The sequence below is a fragment of the Anser anser genome (assembly GCF_964211835.1).
Source record: "Anser anser genome assembly, chromosome: 4".
Taxonomy (NCBI): domain Eukaryota; kingdom Metazoa; phylum Chordata; class Aves; order Anseriformes; family Anatidae; genus Anser; species Anser anser.
The window spans coordinates 60,515,046-60,539,162 of record NC_139724.1 but is presented as its reverse complement, the minus strand read 5'-3'; the positions used below and the strand labels follow the sequence as shown (position 1 = coordinate 60,539,162).

General features: G+C 35.8%; 1 long non-coding RNA gene across 1 annotated transcript; it reads right to left on the bottom strand.

Moving 5' to 3' along the window:
- Window positions 1-14,944: 14,944 nt before the first annotated feature.
- Window positions 14,945-23,653, bottom strand: LOC310898672. Its single transcript, XR_014583523.1, has 3 exons — window positions 23,557-23,653; window positions 20,316-20,450; window positions 14,945-15,561 (listed from the first exon to the last, which is right to left on the bottom strand). It is a non-coding gene; the product is annotated as an uncharacterized lncRNA (long non-coding RNA).
- Window positions 23,654-24,117: the final 464 nt, after the last annotated feature.

The window sequence follows — 24,117 nt, the reverse complement described above, 5'->3', positions numbered from 1 at the left end:
CGGTCCTAGAGCTTTATTCCTTGAAATGCTTTAGGCAATCTATGTGAAAACATCAAAATACAATCCCGTTGGACTCAAAAACAAATCTGAAAAAAATGATGTATATAGAGAATGTTTTAGTATTAGTAGGGAATGGAAACTGGACATGACCTCCTGGATCATTAAGAGCTTTTTATTGCAGGTAAACAAGTCATATACTGCATTTGAAAGAAGTAGTCTCTTTGTCAGTTTCTATCCCATCCTACCCATTAGTAACTTGACTTTTTTTCAGCAGTCCCAGCTGACACCTTTTCACAGTTTATATCTTTAGGAGTTCCCTTGCATGTGTTCAACCATAACTTTCCAGCAGCTGCTGAAGAAAGATTAACAGTTTTCCATTTTTACAAAGAAGAATTTTTGTTATTTGTCAATCTCATCCCTATCATTTCCAAGGATCTTTTCTAAATGCTTCTCTACTGTTCTATGCAATTTCACTTTTCTCGTAGAGTTTTCATTCTGAGCAGCTACTGCTTGCATCTGCAAAGAAGGTGAGTTCTTCATATCAGAGAATATACCCCTTTTCACATCCTAAATCTGAATTAATTATATTCTGTCAGATTTCACAAAATCTCAGCCACCTTTACTGTTTTTCAGAAATCCATGTTTTACTTCTAGAGTTCAGCTTTTTGAAGGAAAGACTTTAATTCTTACTTCCCATTTTATCCTGACCTCAGGGACAGGTGGATTGTATGCATTTCATCCCTTCCCTTTGATCAGTGTAAGTCCCATGTTTCAGAGTTATCAAAGTACACGGTGATGTGTTGATCCATAAGGAAAGTATCTTACACATCACATGAACTGTGTGACCTATGACAGAAGCATGGATTTTTTTTATTATTATTATTTTTAGTACAGAACACAATAAAATCCAGTATTTCACTCATTTTCTTGGAAACCCTTACAGATTTTAAAACTTGACCATCCGATATATATGATGTATTGGAGAATGGTGATCCCCAGATCCCATTCCTAACACATGACTGAGCCATGTGATCTTTCAGCCATATGATCTTTCCAAGGCCTATTTTTGGGATGTCTCTCATATTTCTCGGCTGTCAGGGTGTACTGAAGTCAGTGAAATCTTTTCCATCAGGCTCTTCACTGACTATTATAGAATTTTCTGATTACCAAAACCTATGATAAAATGAGCTCCATACCCTGACTGTCTTGCACAACAGAGAACTGCTCTGAATGCTGTTATACCAAGCCAGGCATAAAACCTAGCTGAAAGTGTTTTATTTCCTCCATTATACTCTCGTTATAAAATGGGCAAATTCTAAACATTATATTTCTGTTCAGCATTGGACACAAATAATTTGCCACATATATGCCAGAGAGGGCATCCTTAATGGAAGGTGCAAGATGCATTTTGAATTAATGCTGGAGAAAAGTACCCATCATTCCAACCTTCAGAAGAAATTAATTAGTTATTTTTGAAAATTCATCTGTTAAGAAAAAAATTACACTGACATGAAAAGAACCTTCAATAGAAGGTTTGCCTCATTACAGGACTTTTAGATTAAAAGATAAAATTGAAGACATACTTTTAGGTAATATGAAAGATAAATCCTAAAACTATTCTTCACAAATCATTTTCATGTATTACTGACCCCATTGGTACATGATAGAGGGACCCCTTTATGGAGAAGCAACTCTTATCAGTGATAGTATTTTTATCTGCCTATTGATGACATATGGTGTTCTATAATGACAGTGCTAAAATTGGCTTTTACTTCCTTAAACCATCATTGTATTGAACCATGTAACCAGAAAATCACAATGTAGTGATCTTCCTGTATGCTAATCCTATGAGAGCTTAATGACTTGTCTGTTCATATTGGAGATAATAAACTCCACAATGGAAGCAATAGCTGTCTTGGTGACTTTGCATAAATCACTATTTGTAAAAGTGAAGGAAAACCTATACACAGAAGCTAAGCAATGAGATTACTCACCTTTTCAGTATTAACTCTGATAATTGGCTTTAAAGTATCTGTAATATGGTGAATAAATAGATACAGAGCAAAAAATAAATATTATCTCAAGGTGTAATCAATAAGATCTCCTATGTAGTCAGTAAAATCATTTAATATCTCAGAATGATTGACCTTTCCTAAGCAAAACCATACTATGTGCTTATAAATTACAAGGACCTGAGACTATATAACACATGAAAGAAAGAAATGGAGTTTAACAATTCAATAACTGAAAAGTGAGGTAATTGTTAAACTTTATTGTTACAGGAAAACCTGGGGGGGCCTGAGTCTTTTTAAGTAGGAGAGTTGAATGCTGTGGGTTATAGGTTTGTTATTTACAAAAGCGTCTGCAGAAAATAATGCTTAGAACTTAGTATCTCCCAGAGAAAACACATCTGTAATAAATTGAATAAATGCAAGAGAAAGAGCACTTACTCTGTCTGTTAGTAAGAAAGCATAGTCTGTAGAGAAAATTACCCTGGTATGTATGAGATGTGAGTGCTTAAATCCCCTTTCAGCCTGAATTTGAACAGCAAAATAAAATTTGTAACTTTATATCCAAACTTGAGAATGAGAGAGTGAAGGGCTCTATTCATTTTCTTTCTTCTCTCACTGAATAAAGAGATACCAATTTTGATTCTGTGTCCCTTTATTCTTTAAAATGGGAAAGAGTGGTATCCACCAAACTATGCACAGAAATAGCAGTGCATGTGTGTGTTTCAGTAGGGTCTTGCCTTAGCCTTGCTCTCTCTCGTGCTGTCTGTTATTCTCTTGTTGGAGTTTCTCTTGAATTGGAACATAAGTTCTTGAGGACTAGGGCTGTGTCTTTATTGGTAATTAAGCAGAGCTGAGGCTTTAACCAGAAGATGAAGAAACAGAAAAAGCAAATAGGAATTAAAAGAGCCAGGGCTGAAAGAATGGAAAATGGGCCCATTTAGTACTCTGCTGGTTAGTGCTTTAGATAGTTAAACACCAAATTTGATTTGCATTGGCATATTTGTAATTCTTGCATCCTCTGTCAAAGATATCAAGATGTCAAAGAAGACAGGTGGAGGAAATATTAATACACATCTCAATTATGCAACGAATTTACTTTGAATTCCTTTGTGAAATGACCTCTCTTCCTTATCATCCCCCCACATCCTTTTCTTGCTTAAAAACAATTAGGAAATCAGTTTTTCTCAGGTGATGTAGGTGGTTGGCTTCAGTTCATATGACTTATAGTTAATAGCTTGGTTAAAATTACTTTTTATTAGAAATGGTCACTTGAAACATGATGTAAAAATTATGTAAAGGTTAGAAACAGAGAAGCTCAGCTTCTGAAGTCAAAGCAGTTCCTGAACGGATGGCTGCATTAGTCCATTTTGAGGGGAGGTAGCCCTGCAGCACAGAGTCAGTTCAAGTGAAGTGCTTTGGACAGGAAGGCCACCTTATCCATACTTTAAGCTGATACCCTGCTTTGAGCCACTAGCAGACCATAAGGGAGCTAACATTTACAGCTGAAGCTTCCTTGATTTGTTTGGGTTTTAGTATACTATACCCAGCACATTAAAAATTCTGAGAAAGTTTAAACATGCTCCAGGAAAGAAAAACACCCTGTCTCCAAATGCATAGTGTGTATCCTGACATGAAGACCTGAAATATTCTTTCTTTTATAACAGTGGTGCATGAAAGCACAGAGGTTTAGAGGAAGAAGAAAAAAGCCATATTACTAAGTATCATATTACTAAAAGATATTACTGAAAGACAGAGGATCTCATCTGAATTTTGATTGATAATTTTGAATAATGAATAAATAGCCTTTATTTCCTCCTCAATATATCTGTATAATTCCACTTTTTGTTAATATATTTTACATATAGGCTTAGTGAACTCCTTAATGTAAAAAGCACTTGGTCTTCTCTTTGGTAGCAAGTTGTAATGCACCTTATGAAAATTTTTGGAGATCATGACTAAAAAGGTACATAACACCCTGAACTTTTGTTAAAGGTTATTTTACATTGTGAATAGTGTTTAAAAATCCATTTGTTGCTTAACTAATTGTTATGTGCAATTAATAATTTAAAAGTTGAATAATTCCTGTGGATACTCACACCACACTTCTGACATCTATTTTAGTTTCATGCATTTATAATATCCAAAGGCAAAATTTATACCCAAACAATTTAGTTTCCCAAAATGCCTTTGATTTATTTTCCTCATTTATATTGCCATGGTGTTTGAAGTGTGCCAGGCTGTTATCAAAGAGCTATGGCGGAAACATCCTCTCCATAAAATGTACAATCAAAAGCATCTATCCTGCAAGCTGCTCTGCACAGGAGAACCTTTATCCCCGAGTGGAGGTCTTTTGAAACACATCTGAGGAATAAGGAACAGACTCCGCAGGACACTTTTTTTTTATATATATATATTTTATTTTTTAATGATGAAGGCTGGGGAAGCAAGAAGCATAAATAAGAAAGATTTTTTTATTTCAGTGATCCTCTTCAATTCATCATCACACTATGAAATGCTAGATAGATGATCAATATCTTCAAATATTTAATAAAATGCATCAAAATGGAACCAGGTAATTTTAACTATTATAATTACCACTAAAAGCATATATTTAAAAAGAAGTTGTCTGTGGTGCCAAACTAAGCAGCCAGAAAATGCCAGATGTAATCATCCATAGGATCTTAATTGTGCTCCACCTGTGCAGTTTCATGGGTCTGAAAGAGACAGGAGTTCTCTGCATGTGCTTTTGATATCTCAGAATGTGAATAAGGCCTCCATCAAGGATGTCTGGCAACTATAAATTCAATGTCCCTAATCCTTCTTGGTATTCACTACTATAAACAAATGATGGTCTTTTAACATAGTTTTTTCATCTAACTGGTAAAATATTTGTTCTAAATTTTCATTATGTGCAATTACAATGTCTTTCCCATAGCTCCTTAACCATTACAACACAGATTTGAAGTATGGGAGCAGGTATTTTGGTGCTGTCAATCAGCTGTCAATGAAAAGTGACTCCTAGCACAACTGTGTCAGGTAGAGTGAGCAATCAGAAAAAAAGGCTAGCCAAATTTCCCCTGCATTCCCCTCATTCCTAAGCATTTTGAGTACCGTGCCTGTTATTTTACCTACTGGTGTGTTGTTAACAGCCTTGGTCCAGACCTTTAAAATGTTCACTGTCAAATAACAGCTCTGCAAAAAGCTAAATTTCCCCTTAAAAAACAAGTGATGAAAAAATCGAAATTGATACTTCAGCTAAACCCAAATGGAATTTTAAGAGAGAAAGGAAAGGCATTTCTATAGCTTGAGATTTTTCTATTGCTGTATTTCAAATACTTGCTACAAGCTACACAGGTGATAGCATTCTTAGGAAAGCTTCTCTTTCTTAGGAAAAATCTTTTATAATAAAAATATTGAGAAATATAAAAATGAGTAACTACTATCTTTCAAAACTACTGGACTTTGCAACCCAAGTAACACTTCCCAATATAAAGGTTTTGTGGTAAGCTTAATAAGCAGTCATATAAGGATTTGTAAAAATCTAAGCAATTCACATTTCTTATCTATTTGAAGATACTTAACCTTTAGTTTTGTGTTTTACAACATATTCACAGCATCCATCTATTAACATATGAATTCTAGAAGCTTACTGATTTTTACAATAATAGAAAAAGTTGGTTTTATTTCCAGCTGCAGCCATAATTCAGGACTTAGTCTAGCTGCTTCTTTCCTCCGAGCCCCATTTTTTTTCCAAAATGTAAGGTGACGTACTAACCTTCCTTTACAGTTCCCTGTACCAGCTATGAGTGAGAATGCTGTATAAAACAACTGCATTTTCCTAATGCAATTTTCAGTTTCCTACTTTTTAGTGCACATCATCGTCTCCTTATTCATAGCTGCACTGAGCAGTCCTCACACCACACTGCTGACAGGAGCAGACCACAGCCTAGTTTCTGCTTCCATTTCTGTTTCAGGTAATAAGACAGTAAATATTTAGGTAATAAGATGGTAAATCTTTCCTTAGGAAAGTGCCTTGCCCTTTCATGCAGCATTTTGTGTTCCTCTGGCATCTTTAATACTTATTTTATACTATAAGACCCTAATTGAGAGCTATTCAAGATTTTCAGGTTAATATTTGGGAGGAAAAAGGGTGAGTTCAGATTGACCATTGGTCACAAACTGCTGCTCTACAAGTAATTCAGGGATGCCTTTTAGTAGTGTACAGAGCAACTGATATTTAATAAATTCAGTACAGATACCTTTTCAACAACCATCTCTAGGAACCATATCATCATCTGTATTTATCTGCATTTGTTTTTGTACTAACAATTCTTGAAAACATTGTGGAGGACTGGGAAAATGCATCTAAGCAGAAAGATTTATTTTCCTGGGCCTTATTAGATCAATTTTGGAAAAAAAAAAAAAGTGGAGCATTTAGTCCCTAAATTTAATGAGGATTGTTGGTGGTGGTTTTTTTGTTTGTTTGTTTGTTTGTTTTCCAAGCTATAAACAAATGTCTCTTCATGAGCTTCTGAGAGGCAAAATGCATTGCTGAAGCTGGACCAAAATGCCAGTGGCTGAGATGTTTTATGACATTGTTAGGATCCCTCGGCCAAGAAGGGAAAAGGATGGTGGCAGCTGAGAATATATTCAGTCCCAGTGTAAGTAGTTACATTTTCAAGGATTTCAGGTTGTGGTGACTAGGAATTCTCTAAAACTTTACAAATTACAGAAAAGAATGCATATGTCATATCCCTTCCTTTAAAAAAAAAAAAAAAAGCTGAAAAGACATCTTAACATGTACAGTAGCTGTCCTTTTCCACTCACTCCACTAAAAAGATTTGCATTTAAGTTTCACATATTTAATTCTACATCCCAAAATGCCAATATATTACTCTATAAACTTCAGCTTGAAGCAATTATTTTTGGCATTCTGATCACTGAATTTAATTTTTTTCTAATGACAAAGAATATCCACATACAACTATTCAGAAATCTGCAAGAAACTGCGAGTTACAAGAAACCTGAATTAGGTCCACATTTTCCAAAATGAGCTTAAAACATAAGATTAATGGTTGTACAAATTTGTTGAATCGTCCTTTGCATTTCTATATAGATCCCATTATTCCTAGAAAAATTTTCAGGACATTTCAGTTTTTGTCAAAACTAACACAACCTCTCTTATCTATGAAGCTGGAATTCCCAGCTGTTGGATAGAGGACGTGCTTTTCTTATTACTCACATCTGGTACTAAATGATAAGATGGACAACACCACTCCATTTTAAAACTAGCTGTTGCAATGAAAAGCTCGTATTGTTACATGGGGCAATGTCTGTTGTTAATATTAATCTCTAAGAATCTAATAACCTAATGAAATAATTTGCATCGTGGCTTATTTTGTATGCTGTTGCTTGCAGTACAGTGCCAGTAACATGAAGAAAGGGCTTATTTTTCACAATTTAAGCATCTTGTAGCATGGGAGTATTCAGCAGATGCAAATGAATTGCTTTAAACAATGAGAAATACCGCACCTCCTGCAAATGAATTGATTTAGACAATGAGAAATACAGCACTTCTTGAATGAATCAATTTGCAGAGTACAGCAAAATTCTCAAGTGCTAGTATTTTTAATGAGTCTCATGTTGTTTGTATAGGAATGTCTAGAAGATGAAGCAAATCAATCCTCCTGGCACTCTTCCTTTTCTTCTCAACCTTTAATAAATACTGAATACTCATTGCCAAGCTAGTTGTCAAATGATGAAAATCCAGTCCATCATCTTGGAGGCTGTTTTAGAAGTTTGATGGTTTTGATAAACATAGACATACACAAAAATCTGTTGTCACTAATGCTGACTTGCTGACTGTAGTCCTATCCTCAGTCCTCTCCTTATATCATCCAGAGTCCCTCTAATCCTGAATTTCCACCTAAGGCAAATGTCATCATTTGTTAGCCAGATGTGGTTAGTGCACAGTTCTCTTACATACCTGGGTGTATCCTACTCCAAATTACCATAGGTAGATGCTACTGCTGCACTTTAGCTAATTAAAATTATTTTTAAATCACTCGTTTAATCACAATAGAAATAACAAGGGGGGGGGGGGAGAGAAGAGGGGAAGATGAGAAACTATCAGACATTGAAATACCAGTTTCTGATCAGATGCTGAAGTAACATGACGTTAAAAAACGATAGATCTTCAGATCCAGTAACTAAAACTTTGTTTCTAGGGAAAAAACAGCAACAACAAAATCCACCACAACAACACAACAGAGGAACCAAAGTGGAAAGGGGAGTTCCAGGAACGATCTTATGAGACCCTTTATAACTCTGAGATACAGGAAGGTATGACCCTTGGATTTATTCCAGAAAGGTGGTCTCTGGATCTCCATATTCAGCAGTTAATGATGTCTCATAGAGAATCACACTAGTCGTAGTTTTGTTTCTTCTTCTGTAGTCTAAGAGCCTTAAAAATATTATTTCTTCTTTTCATCTGATGTCAATGTTACTCAGTGGAAATCCAGTCTCTGTACTCATCAACTAGTGAGTCACCACCAGTCACTTTAAGAACAGGTCTTAATTTTGAAAAAAAAAAAGTCCTGTCAATTATATCTGATGGAGTAAAACACTGTGTATCACTATATATAAATCAAGTGTATACATATATATATCATATGTATATCAAGTACATAAAGATGTATTATGGATTTCTATATAAACATATGTGTATATACAAATTATATAATTAAATATGATAAGATGGATTTCCATTTTAGACTTTTGAAAGCCTATAGTTTCATTTCTTTCAGAGATACAGCTAGATTCTGTTTCATTGAAATAGTGCAGTTAGCCTTCAGTAACTCCCCTCGAATGTCTCTGAAAGCAAAACCTGGCACCAGTGCTGTAACTGGGTAGCTTGGAGAGTATTGCAAGTACAAACCCTTAAAGGACTGGGATCTCATTTGGGTCATGGAGGGTCATGGAGAAACATCAGCCTTAATGTTTTCAAATTTCACAGTTCCTTGTACTGTGGACATTGAGATATAACACGTAGCAACTGCTTAAAAAAAATTTTGGCATAATCAAGGACTGTGCTGACAACACAAAACTGTGGCATGTGGTACTAGAGTCCCTTGATTCCACTGTGGAATGCTGTATTGTTATAGCTATAATGCTATAACATGAAATAGCAGAAAAATAAATATATTATTTGTATATAATACAGAAGATTTTCTCAAATGTCACCTGCACAGAGTTTTACCTTTTCTTTTATTTGTCATTGTTAATCTTTACTGCTATTGTGGTAAAATCTAGAGTCTGTTTATGACTTGAACTTTCATTTTGTTTTGCATTACAACTGTGTAATCAAACAACAAAAGATTCAGCAGGAAAATAGTGGGGAGGGAAAGGTAAGGTGTTGGGGGAACACCTGATAACAGGATATGTTCAGGGTCAGTATTATATTCAGCTATCTCTAAAAAAAAAAACTTGTTCCACTTACCAATCTATTTCCTATTACAAAAACAGAAGTTTGCACTTAGTTGATGGAACACGGAGGAAAGACAAATCAAGAAAGATAAACAGAATCACAGAATTGCTGAGCTTGGCAGGCATCTCTGAATACTATCTAGTCCTGATGCCTCTCTCCAAAAAGGGTCACCTGGAGAACGTTGTTCAGAGCTATGTCCAGCTGGGATTTAAATGTCTCCAAGGAGAAGTCCACAACCTTTCTGATCAACCTGTTCCAGTGTCTCACCACCATCACAGTAAAAAAAGTTTTTAATGTTCAAATGGGGTTTTCTGTATTTCAGTTTGTGCCCATTTCCCCCTTGACTCTTCACTGTCCTCCACTGAGAAGAATTTGTCTCTTTCTTTACTTCCCCCATACCAGGTATCTGTAAATATTGACAAGATCTCCCTGAGTTATCTCATCTTGCAGCTGAGCCTTTTGAGCTCTTTTAGCCTCTCCTCATAAGTCAAACGCTCCAATCCCTTATTCACCTTCATGGTTCTTTGCAGGACTAACTCTGGTAAGCCCCTATCTTTGTCACAGTGGTGACCTGAGAAATGGATCTGGTCTCACCAGTGCTGAACAGAGAGGAAGGATCATCTCCCTCAAATGCTGGCAATCCTCTGCCTAACACAGCCCAGGAGGCTGTTGGCTGTCTTGGCACAAGGGTACGTTGTTGGGTTATGTTTATGGAGATTTTTATTTTTTCTGTATCCACGCAAGTGCTAGCAAAAACTGGTGCCTAAATGTTGTAATAAAAAGCTTATCTATAAACTATTCACTAACATCAAACTACTATATGAAGGGAGCTGGAGGGTTTCAGGGCATATGTTTTTCTCTAGGTAGTGGGAAAACTGTCCCATTCATTGCACTGATCCACTTGAACATTCATGCTGACTAGTTCCACAGTGAGCATTCCTTGTCTGTGGGGTCTTTGACTGATAGCAAACAGGCTTGGGTGCAAGTACTAGACTTTAGGGACTATCCTCAAAGGCTCTGATTTGGAGTCTACTACACTGGCTTAGCTCTTTGGTCAGCTCCCAGGTCTGCTTACCTTGACATCAGGATCAGGTGCTATGCTTCTGTTGATGTTGATAGATAATTTGTAAATTGTGTTGTCAACACAACATTTAATCTGTTCCAAACAGCTCATAAACAAACCTATGATTAATTCTTCCAGTCTGTGTCTTCTGGACAGGATTTACAGCGTTCTACTTGTTTGGATGAAAAATAGAGAAAGACAAGCTGTCACCACTGAGCAAAAGAGTATTTTTTCCCTTCACTTTGTAGCTTAAGAATCATTTTATCATGACTTTACTGTATGAAAATGGCAGAAGATTTAAATTTGTGAGTGATGATGCAGAAGCTGTAAAACTTGATGGACTCAGGAGTGTTCATACCAAATTACCACAAGCTACACACATTTTAGGCCGGGAACATCCAGTTCACAATGCAATAGAAATTTGGAAGTGTTATTCCATGCATAGGACGATGTTAGCCAATGACATTTGAAAGAGCTGTTTATTTATAGCCTCAGCTGAACATTGCAACACAGCTGGAGGAAAAAATGAGTAATTTCAAAGACAAATAATTCAGAAGGAGATCCGTTGTGGGTGAGGGGTGGAGAGGCACCGAGTTTACTGTGTCCAGATACTGAATAGCATTAAACAAAGAATCTGAAGGAGTAAGGCTTGTTTTACTAACCTTGTCTTCTGTTATCATATTACATTTTACTTACAGCTCAGAAGATCATGTTACTGTAGCTCTGAAATATTTTTCATTTAAGTGTGCTTTTGAATATGCATGCTACTACCCCTGTTGGTTTAGTCCAGTCAAGATATATATATAGTTCTGAAGCACTGTTTACGTAAGGTTTTTATATCACCCTCAAGCACAGTTCCCATCCAATAACTTGGGCTTGAAAATTAGAAACTCAATGTCACTAAAATAAAATTCTATTCCTATCAGAATTATTATGATACAACATATACAAGCAGTTTGTGGCTGATACGGAAAGATTAAAGCAAATAGCTATCTATTAATTTCAGGAGTATCAGAAATGTAAATAGGAACCTGACATACCAGTTCTTTTTTAAATGCTAGCTAGTTTCTTCAATCCAGCTCTCTTGGATAAAATACATTTTTGCAGTCTGCTTTTCTGAGTTTGCATATCAGCAGCTTTAAAGCCAGCCTTGGTCTGTTTTTCCCTTTCTCTTTTTTTTTTCTCTAATGCATCTTCAAGTTAAAAAAAAAAAAAAAGGAACTAAATCTTATTTTGGTGCATGCATTAATGTTCATAATGTAAAAGTAAGAAGGTCTGTTCCTAAGAAAGGATAACAATAGACTGATGCTTGTAGATAGTTTGCATGTAACACCTAGGGTAATGCTAATCCAAATACAGAAAGTAATTACACTGACCTTGATATCTGTCATCATTATCTTGCTCATAGCACAAATGTTTTCCTAAAGATGTCATCAAAACCATAGTTTTAGATCTATTTCCAGTAAGAAACTCCTTCTAATCATTGCTCTACAAATATTGTGGTTTTAAGGATACAAAAGTATCAGTGTATCTAATCGCCATAATTGTTCCAAGAGAGAATTAAGATAAACTTCCTTCACAGACTTCGTTCCAATGGCTTTCATGTACTTCTTGCAGTGTCAAAGCACTTCAAAACACTGTTTTATAGAAGATTATCTTGTACCTGGGGAAAAAGAAAGGAGAACAAAAAGAACAATTTTAGGGAGTTAAAACACCTGAAGTGCACTTCATTCTTTCATAGGAAAAGATGTCAGAAATTGACAAAATGCCCTAATGTTTCCCAACTTGTAGGAAACATTTCTGATATACAAGGTACATACCAACAGCATGGCTAAATACAACGACAGCCCCTGAGAAACAAGAGGCTCATTCATTCACACAAAGAGAATAATACACAGTGATTTTCAATCTTCTGTGAACAGCAGTGGACTATTGGGCTTATTCCATGATTATAAAAGCCTCATAATCTATGATTGCTGCGAGCAGAAGTGATTTATTGGAGTACTCTCACATATATGAGATAAACCTATAACTTGCTGGCAGCTATTTTTTTAAAGGAGGGTATTAAAAGAAAGGGCAGCAGCTTGCTTACTTTCTAGCCTCAGAAAGCAATGATTTGCAGCTCCAAAATATCGGTTTTGATGAATAGTTGTGGTGAAATTATAACTGCTGTTATACAGTGAGATAAACTTTCACCTCCATGAAGAAAATATAGATTACAAAAACTGATTGTAAACAATCGATGCTTTATATTCCTCTTTCCTAACTGAGCAATTTTTGAATTTATGCCAGTCCGACAAAAGCATTAATAATGTTTAGCCACTAGGTATTTGTGAAAGAAATTGGAAATTGTTTTTAATTTGTTAGTCTGGTGAAGCGATAACACACTGATTCAAGAAGGAGGAAGAATTGGTGGTAGCATTATGTACGCTATTTGCATACATAAATATAGAAACACAAATGTATGTCCTCCTACATGTACACACACTCTTCTGCACAAAAGAAGATAAGTATAGTGAATATAGGGAGGAAAATCATAATCAGTTGTAGAGAGATAAGGAAGGAAAGTAACTCAAAAGCAGGAGAGTCTCCAATGAGTTACGAAACTCATTTCCTAAGTATCACAGACATTTTCAACATTCCTTTTATACTTGTTATATAATTTAAATTAGTCTTATTTTATGTTCTTATTGAGTTTTCTTCGGTTATCTCATCTGTGAAATACAGTGCAAAGCACACAGCCTATTTGCTCTATATAATCTATGTGATGAGGTCTGCAAAGGAAATTTATTATAAATAATGTAGTGAGATGCATTTTAAAAGTCTTGTCCTATTCATCTGAATTTTCTCACTTTGATTTCAAAATCAGTGAAAGGTTCACATGCTACAGGAACAAAGAAGTGAGTAATAAAGGAAAGAAAATCAGAAGAACTACAAATTGCATCTGGAACATGACTCTCGGTTTTGCCAAACCTAAACACAAGGAGCAACATGTTAAAATACTCTGATGAGATCCACAAAATTCCTTCATGCAGAAAACTTAGAATGAGCTTCACATTCATGAGTTCTTATTGACAATTTAACTCATTTCAGGATCAAAAAAAGGGAAATTCCATACATTTGTGGTGTAAAGGTAATCTGAGGACTGAAATTAAACAAAGCATAAGAGGGAGAATGAAGTCCCTAAACTAAGGTAGTTTTCATAGTCTCTTTGAAAGAAACAGTGATGAGTACTGACAAAAATAACCCAAGCAAGAGCCCTGGAAAAGGTTTACATGCTGGAATGTAGTATTTAAATTATCATATATACAGGCCGGAAGAGTTATAGACACAGAAAAATTAATCTGCCTTTGAAGAAGGGGTGAGCTGGAAATAAACTAAGTCTTTGGGCAGAAACACTTAGTGCTTGTTAGGTGTGAGATAGGTTTCACCAGTTCCCAAGTCGGGCAAGTTTTGCTGTCTTGTCGACAGGAAAAGAAGAAAAAAAAATCTTTCTTCCTCTCTTCCTTTTCCCTTCACCAGAACCCTTCAAAACCTTCTACACCTTACAGATTATGTGTTCATTTGATAGATCTGTCATGATTCCTCTGTAGACAAATATAATGCAGAATAGATATTTCTTCTTAGGTACTCTGTTGAAAATACACAGTGTTTGGAAGTGATTCACCTCCCTGAACAGTGGCATTTAGCACCATCTGACACATCCTGGGCTACCAGCAATATCTTCATGGGAGTGGCAGATATGACCCAGCACCCTGCACCATTCTGGATTGGCAGTTAGGAATCATCTTGTATGTCATTGTATGCCTGTGCTTGCACAACTGGTTTGTGCCCCTACTTCTAAATCAATATGACTGAAAAAAATAAACCTTTTATTAAGGGTATTCATGCTAACCTAGATTCACTTTTTTTTTTTCTTTTTTTTTTCAGTTTAACAAGGTCTTGGTTTTAACTTTTCATATAGATTGATTGAGTGGTTTCAACAATTACTGAGTAAATTTGAAAGCCCAGTTGCCCCTACTACATAGTGGGTTTCAAATTCATCTCATTCTTCTTAGAGAAGGACTTCTCATGTTCAGACAATAAGATATTTGGAACAGCAGACTCACATGTTTCCTGCTCTTCTGTGAACAGAAACTTCAAGATTCAAAGTTTTATATGATGCAGGAGAGAGCGTGTCTGAGGGCCCCAGCTTGAGGAGGGCAAATGAAGTCCTTTCTGCTAGTGCAAAACTTGTGTCACTGCAGATTACAGAAAAATTTTGCTTGCAGGAGCAAGATCCACATCCACAGAGCTTCATCTATTCTCAGTATATCTGCACCCCCGGGTGTGGCTCTATACCTATTCCAATTTGCACAGTTGCTTTTTCCTAAGGAGGAGAAAGTAAAACAGGGAGAAGCAATTTTAAAAGGTGCTTTTATTACCTTTTAGAGAATTGTCTGATTGATATTTTGTGTTGAAAAAGTCTAGTTCAGCAAAAATACAACTTTCTGCATGGATGTATCAGTTTCAGTGAAGAATACTTTGCAAAAAGTTTCCTCAAACGCAATGGGAAATATCAGCTATGAGCTAATGTGTCCTATAACAGGACATTACTTAGTGGAGATAATAATTGGATTAATTGCAGGATGGATTGGAATCCTTGCATTGCTATATGCAGGAGAATACCTTATCCACAAAGATAATAATTCTTCTGATACTGGCATTTTTCAGCTTCTCCCACTTGACACTGTTCCTCTTGATAGGAATGATTGAGTTTTCATTGTAAAGGAAGGACTGACTCTAGTTTTGAGTTTAGAATGTTGAGACTGGGGCATTAAAATTAAACCTTCTTGTCCATACCAGGAGGACTGGAACATTATCTCATACTGAGATGTCCCATGTATGATGCAGTAGGGTATTCCAGGACATCTTAGCACTTGACATTTTGAAAGACATTTGAAATGACTTTGCTTTGTTTGAATGGAGAATGGAGACTATTTTAAAAATCTTGTTGATTTCTGGAAGAAAAAAAAAAGGTACATCTCAAATTATTGGAATATGAAAATTATTCTTTCATACATATACTAAAACATCTAGTTTATTCCACAATAGAATCTACAGAGTTCTACACAAAACAAAATAGCAATGAGGAAAGCATAACATTTGAATCTTTCTTAATCTGATTAAACGGTGAAAACTAAACAATTGTAAAAAGTAACCCATTTTAATAATAATTCTGATCAAGCAAAGCATTAAGCAAATAAGGTGAAAACTGAATGAAAAGGAGAGTGATGGAATTACTTCAAGTGCTTTGTAAAGGTGTCATCACTTTTTATCTTCAGCCTGATTTACTACATGGTGTAAGTTAAAATCATTAGTAACTTTTTAATTAATATTCTAAATTGTACTGTTCTGTTATTTCATTTCAAAACTTCTGTGACAAACAAATAAATTATTTTGATATCATTTAAATCACAGACAAGCTAAATAAAACATTTGTTAATTCTTTCTTGCCTTGTGCTCAAATGCTTTGGCTGTATTTTTATCAAAGGATAGGATCATATTCTATGAATAGACAATCCCTCATAGCCATCAACTGCCCTTTTTTTTTTGGTTAGGAACTGAAAATAAGATTAATTATGTAATCTTCCAAAGAGAGATTTCCAGTTACACTTTAAATGAAATGCTCCCCCTTTAAAAGGATTTAACTCAGACTTAATGAGAAAGTTATTGTATGTTAATTAAATACACACTGATTACTATGAATATTTATTGAAGTGTAACAATAATTTGCATGAAGATAGATGTTGAACAACTGAATTTCAGTAAATATGTTCCTAATAATTATTTAACATTCACTAAATTATGCAACTAAATGATTTTTTGGCAAAGATATTGAGTATTTACTATATATTATAGGCCCAATTGTATCATTACTTACACAGGTGCAATCCCATCTAATTAAAAGGGAAGTTGTCACGTAACTGAGGGCAAGATGCAATCATATATACCAATTGATTACTAAGCATATTTAATGACATTGACTAGCAGTTCTGAGATCTAAAGAAACTATTCTACTCTTTCCTTTCAAAATTCATGAAAACTAAACTAAATAACCCAGCCAGAGTTTCTCTTTTCTAATATAGTATGCATCCTATAACCAGTTCCAGTCTTAGGATCCTCACTGTCTGTGGAGTTTCTCACTCACTCCAGTTTGTATCCTGGATTTTAAAATTTTGACAGCAAGTTTGGTCATGCATATATCCTACTGTACTACATCACCAAGCCCTGATAAAAAACACAATCACCCTACCTCAATTCCTTTCTGCTGCTGTTCCTCTAACAGTGGAATTATGAGCACAGCTAATCTAATTTACCTGTGGAAGATACTGAAAACAAATTTTAGATATTGCTAGTCTTCCACCCTCTAGATGCAGTATAAATTAGTAAAAATATTATGTGTGTTGTCCTTAATTTCACTTAGTCTAGCCTTTGGTATCCTCCTCAGCTGGAGGATTTTGGAGACAATTTCTACAATTTCATGGCAGAAAGGAACAATCTTCAGGCACCTGTCAGATCTGGGACTTTCTGTGCCTCTTGTTCAAGTCAATCTCATCAATAGTTCAGGAACTAAGCATAAAGAAAGACTAAATATTAGAGACAATCTGTTTTCTGTAGTTCAGTGATGACCTGCATGATCTGGGAATCACATCTGATTCATCTGGGACTAGAGAGCATCCTGCCCTCCTACTTACGAAATTCTGTCTGGTGTCTCTTAAATGCATATTCAGTCCTTGAATCAATTATCAGAACACAGAGATTCTCCATCTTTAGGAGATGTAAACAACAGAGAGAGGAAATGTCACAGATTTTGTTCCAGGAATAGTTTAATTTAGAACAATTTCAGAGCTTGCTGCATACCACTAATACAAAAAGTCTCAAAGAGAATCAAACAGGACAGGGAGAATAGAGCCTGCAGTTACGCCTTTTGCACTTATTTGTTGGTCCACTTCTATACTTACTTGTCATGCCACATCTTTTGAATCAGCACATTGTCATAACTTCTCTCCCTCACATGCGACAGTGAAGCATTGGAATGGGTATGGGGATTTGCATGCTCACTGCACACCCAGTGCACTTCAGCTAGAGGTGGGAAAGAGACTGAAAGGGAAGACATGCTTCTAAAGGAAAAATCTGCCAGTCATGGTGCAATTGTCATCCATCTCATTCCTTTCTATCTGTCAGCACTACAAGATGTGTGGAAATAGATTGTGTCTTTGAAATCTCAAGGTCTTTCTAAGAGCTACTGGAACACTAAAGGTTCCTATCCATAGCTGGAAAGTCCATCTGGAATTTTCTTCTCCATCCACGGCCAAATTCCTTAAATGACTTTTTCTCTAAAATATCATGCAGTCTTATTTTAGTACTTATATATGTTATGAAATTGCCTTGATTTCTGGCCTTTTTCATAGTCTGATTTTTTGAAAACAAAAAATGGAAAACACGGGTCTAAGAAGTGTTCTTAGTACATCACTGAATTGTGGATGCTTATCAGAACAACCCTGTTATTTAAAAAAGCTAATGGAATTATCAACTGAATAGAAAAGAAAATAGAATTATGAAATGGGTTGCATATGGATGCTACCTATGTTTAATAAGCCTTCTAAAGGTTAAGATTTAATAATATCACCAATATAGAAGATAAATGTTGATATATCTGAAGTACATTTAATGAGTGGTTTTTGTAAACAATTAAAAATAGAAATCCTGAAGTTAGCCTAATCTGAGTTAGGACTGCTTTGGAAAAAAAAATAATTAGTATCTATGGCAAATAAAACAGATCCAAAAAAAAAAAAAAAGGATGCTTAAGAGAGTATTTCTTTGTACTCTGCTTAATTTTTACCATTAACACTAGGTTACTTCCTTCTTCTTGATGGTAATAAAGCTATACACAACATTTATAAAGTATAAACACAGATAACAAGCTGAGGTAGGCCTCGTCTCCCACTGCACTTTGATGAAAGATTTTAGTATATTAAGATTTTAGTATAAAAGTATAAAGATTTTAGTATATTAAGATTTTAGTAATAATGCATATTAACCATAAGCTGATCTCAGTGGCTGTCTATTTTTAATTTCTTTGAATCAAATGGTTAGGGATAAACCTAGCAAAAGTAACCAGTTATTCAGTTAGATGCTGCCTGATCTGACAGTCAGCAGCTTTCTTGACATTGCATAGTCAAGAGCTATGCAATGAATATGAGGAAGGCAGAAGTAACTAGAAGCTCTGTCAGCCTCCTTGCTGTTACCACCCTGACTGTATTTCCACCACATCCTAAATCCAGACATCACTGACAACTTCTTACTCTTTAGATTTTACATGAATTTAGCACTTTTTTTGACACAAAGAAAAACCTTTCAAGCAAAACCTCTGATTGTTTGCTTCCTAGCCCAGGAGATGAAGGGTGTCATAGTTTCCAGTCAAGAGTTTCCAGTCAAGAGTTTCCAGAAGGGTTATTAACTAATGTCCACCCCTATTATAACTTCCAGCACTCCAAATCCTGCAAGTGTGAACTTCTTTCAAACCAAGTTCATGCAGCCACTCTAGTGGATAAGAGTATCCCCATTATTGATATATGCTGGGGTAAGGTGTTTTCAGCCGTGTTGTTTCTAAGCATTTGTACAAGACATCTGTTGCATCTGTTGTTATTTCAGGAAAATATTACTGTAAGTTCTCCAGCAAGGCATTGCTTCCTGCAGTCTACTAGTGGGGGGTGCAGAAAAGAGGAAAGAAAAATACCAGTCAAGAAATGAAGGGTTTTGAGTTGTGCTACTACTCTGCCTATTCTACCCTATTTTGTTTTTGCTTGGGGTACACAGACGTGGTAGTCTGCAAAACCTCTGTATGGCAACTGGCAAAACCTGTCTTCTTGGATGCAGGTACACTTCTTAGAGGTAAACAAAACCCTGGTGTGAGGCAATATGACCACATATCTCCTGCAGTGGGCCTTAGGATGTTAGGCAGAATTGCAGCAAAAAGCAGGCACACACTCCTGGGGTTCCTAGTTTTGAGAGACACACACAACTTGACAAGTATTAATGGGTCTACTGGCAAGCTACTAAATGGGTGTAAATGGAATGGTCTCAAATGGCACTATATCATAGTGCACAGTATCCATTGGGGCAGAAGGAATGGAGGGACTAATGTCTTCCTAGGACTCCTCAGCAGCAATATTGTCACTTCAGTGGAAGAGAAACAAGGAAGAAAAATAATGAAAAATAACTGGTCTGGTGAATGCTAGAAAGGTTAGATCTTATTTTATTTCCTTTTTTTTTTTTCTTTTTTTTTTCTTTTTAATCTTCTTTAACAATTAGAGTGTGGAATGGGAATGGTGAAAACATTTCTCTGCTAACACCAGATCTTACTTTTGCCTTCAATCTGAAAAGAACATCAAACTTTGAATCCCATCTGAAGGATATGATTCCCTGTGTCTCCAAACAAGGCTTTTATGTCAACAACTGATTCTCTCCCCTATGTAGTGGAGTCTACTGAAGAGGATCCAGATGCATAAATCCTTTTATGGATTTGGCCTTAACCTTGTCAAGTTCTGCATCTTGTCTTTTGTCAGCTCCCAGACAAAGAGGACATGTTTAGATGTGCTTATTTTCTTATTATCTGTTTTCTCTGAAAGGTTTCTGTTGTAAATCAGTCTGTTTTGGAGATCATTATTTTATGCTGTCATATCCTGGAAGAAAGAGTGTAGATGCTTACCTGACACCAGGCTTGCTAAGTTGTCAGAGTGAATAGAAAGATCCCAATTCCTTAACAATTTTTGTCTCTAATCCACAGAGAGGAGAACAGAACTAGTGCAAGACTGCTGGTCCCAGAACGCTGATGGCCAGGTGCCTAAGACCAATCAGAAAACCCTTACTGCAGTCAAAAGTGGGGTCAGAGGTGCAATTAACTCAGAAACTGCTGTAATTTGTATTTCATTATTATTTTTAAATCAATACAGATAGTCTTGCTAGACACAGTCAATTGCTGTTTTAATAAGAGAAAATTAGTAATGAAAAAATATGCAGTATGTGTAATGAATATCTATGCTATAAAAAACTTTTCACATTTTTTTTCTCATGAAACCTTAGCCTTACCTGATTTACACACAAAAACACATAGATATCCCACAGAAAGTAACTGATGTGTGTACTGATTAGTATGGTTTAATTGTAACAAGATATTCCTAGCGTGCATGAACATCTGGAGCAGAAAAAGAGTTTGTACTGAGAAGAGCAATTAATAAAAGACCCCAGAAGAGTCAGATCATTGCAGGGATCTCCCAAACTCATAAAGTACACACTGAGAAAGAAGGAAGAAAAGGTAAGCAGCTGGAGGAACCATCCATTTAGGCTCTGTTTGACTTCCTGGATCAGAACCTCAGCACACAGGAATCAGAGGGCATTTTTTCTTATGCTCTCGTCATCAATCATTTTGTCCAAAAAAGCTGCTGGTAGTCAATGAAGAATATACACATAACATTAGATTGTAAATGTCCATGTTTATGAAGTAGTGTCACATAAGGTATTTATTCTCATAAAACATTCTATTATTATTATTATTACTGTTATTACTGTTATTGCTCTTATTATTTTAAAATAGACTATTACAATTGAAATGAAACAGATAAGCATTTTAGTTGCTTGCCATTTCCAGTCCTTTTGATATTGATCTCTGTTGCTATCTTAACACATTTTTTCAAAAGGCAGCATGGAGGTGAGTGCCCCCTCTGCTGAAGTGCCTGCACATGGGCTTTGTGCTGCAGAAGGAAAACTCTCCCACTGAGTGGGAGGAACCCTGTTGTGGGCCCTGCTAAACTGTTATATGGAGGTGCCCTAGAAAGGGCAAGGAACACCTTAGTACTGTGGTTGACCAAAAAGAAGTCAGAGAAGACTGAGCAATGAAGCAGCTCTGGGTGCTCATACCTGTAAGGAGTCCAGACAATGCTAAAGCAGTTTAGAAGCATATTTTTGTCTTCAAAAATCACAGAAGATGTTTTGTGTTGTTCTGTCCCTTGAGGTCTCCAAGCATACAAGTAATTACAAGCCACAGTAGCTTTCTCTTTATCCTGCTCTACCTTAGTTATTCCAAGGGTGGGTTTTTTTTGTGTGTGTGTGTTTTTTGTTTTTTTTTTCCCTTCTCTTTTAATGTAGAAGAGAGACATTTCTGGGATGCTGAAATAAGTTTGTGAACACAGTGTTGATATTCATATACATAGAAAAACCACCCACAATTTGCTACTACCATTGTGAAAGAAGTTGCTCTCCACTGTTATCTCAGCTTTATGATATATTTTACATGCAATGAAACTTCGTGCATATATTAAAAGAAACAAAGACAATAATTATTGAATCAGAACACCAAAAGCAAACGTGGTTCTTTAATCACACTCTAATTCATGAATACTGAGTAGAATACTACAGTAAAAAAAAAAAAAAAAGATATTTTGACTGAGACATAGCAGAGCTTTAGTGCTCATAATACTCTGCTTTTATGAGGTCATATTTCTGTCTAAGATATATTATTAGATTATGCCAAGATTTAGGTTGTGCAGCTGCAAGAACTTGAAAAGTTGCCTCTAGTGTATCAGATACAAAACACGCAACATTAAATTTTGTGAACTATAAGTTAGCTAAGTGCATGATGTCTCTTTAAGGAAAGGATTCCAATCAGATTCCATCTAGGGCCCATTGAAACAAACGTGCATTTTGCTAGCAAAATGACCAGAGCCCCAGGTCTTTACCAGAAAAATGACAACAAGTTATATTTGATATCAGTTCCCTGCTGCTCCCTGGAGGAAGACAGTGCTATAGGAAAGCTGACATCAACCCAAAGGGAATTAGCAGGATAGAAACCTGTTAAGGTTCTAGATATCAGCTGTTGATATCAATTTCATGCCAGATTGTAAAAGTGATTATTAAGAAGGAAAGAAAGAAAAAGACTACGTAGATTTTCAGTGGGATATTCTAAAAAGCCAATTTAACTCAACTTCACATTTTGTAGCTTTGTTCCCATATCTGTTGATTGCTAATATGAGATCCCAATAAGATCCCAATAGACAGAGATGTGGTATGATGCAAAATTTAAAATGCCAATATACTTACCGTGTTTGTTTAATTATAAACTGAGAACAAGGAGTTTAGAAATGATCTGGCAATATTGTAAGCAGTCATGTAAGCAGTTTGGAGAGTAATATACAGAAAAAAAATATTTTCAAAATAGTACACAGAAGGTATGTAACCAGGTTCCAGTGGTATTTGAGGAACACATCTCCTTAAACTGATTTAAAAGTGGACATGTAGAATCTCACAAAAAAAAAAGAAAAAGTTATAACTATTATTGATAATGTGTTCCAATACCCATTGCCAAATGTGCTTGAATTTGAGGGCAATACAATTTTGCATTCTTAATGTCAAATGGAGAATATATGAACTCCTTTTGCCTATAATCACTTAGATCAAGCCTTCCACTTGCACCTGTAATGTGCAAGGAATCTCAGCATGTAGCATTTTGCCATCCATGGTTTGGCTGAGTATGATTCCCAATAAATCACTGGAGCCAGAAGATCCTGAAAAACAGAGTCAAAAACCTAAGAAACAGTACAAGTTATAAAACAGTCAAACAGTTAAGATAAATTTGGGGAAATAATAAATCATTTGGTTCAGATGCAACTCCATTCTCTGGAAAGATTGTGTTAAATTACTCAGTAGAAGACATCATCTGGAAGAGAGAACATGGGTGATTTCCTTGTTAAGCAGTTAGCTGCATGAACTGTAACTGAAAATGGTGAATGTAGAAGACATTGTTTATTCAGGATAAACACAAAAAGCAGTTAATATCATTTGTGAAAGAGCCAACACTCAGAGCACAGATCATATTCAAAACTTGAATCTGAGCAATGAAGACAGATGAATTTTTAAGTGGACTAAATAAACATATAAAAAGGCAGAGTTCTCACCTCAATTTTGTAGCCAATGAGTGGCAGCACCTGGCTGCAGCTGTAGGCAGCAGAAAAAAGGTCTGGAGACTGGAGCAGCAGGAGCATGAAGCTTAAGGTGACCCTTCTGGCAGGGTCCTTCTAGAAGGTGATCTGGAGAATCCTGAGTAAAGAGCTGGACTTGCTGCATTCTTGCTCTCTTTAGGGAAATCAGAGAGAATATACATTGCTTGTAAATAACAGGATCAATTTTTTAAAAATCCTAATTCTTTCATCCAGTTTATTTTGTGCTACTACAAACAGTCCGTACACCTTCAAATTTTGGCTATCTGTTCTGGGCACAAGCAGATAAAATGGTTGAGAACGTACTACACAATCACAGAACGCTCCAGAGAGCAATGGTATCTCTGAATGTTGTAAATAATGCAGAAAGGGCATGAGGTGCAGAAAGGAGGTAAATATTTAGTCTGAGATTGTCAAAGAAGCATGAGGGAATTAGACTTCTAAATCCTAATAAAATTCAACAGGAGCTGGAAACCTTAATTCCCTTAGTCTCCTTTGAAAATCCCATTTGTAATTTCA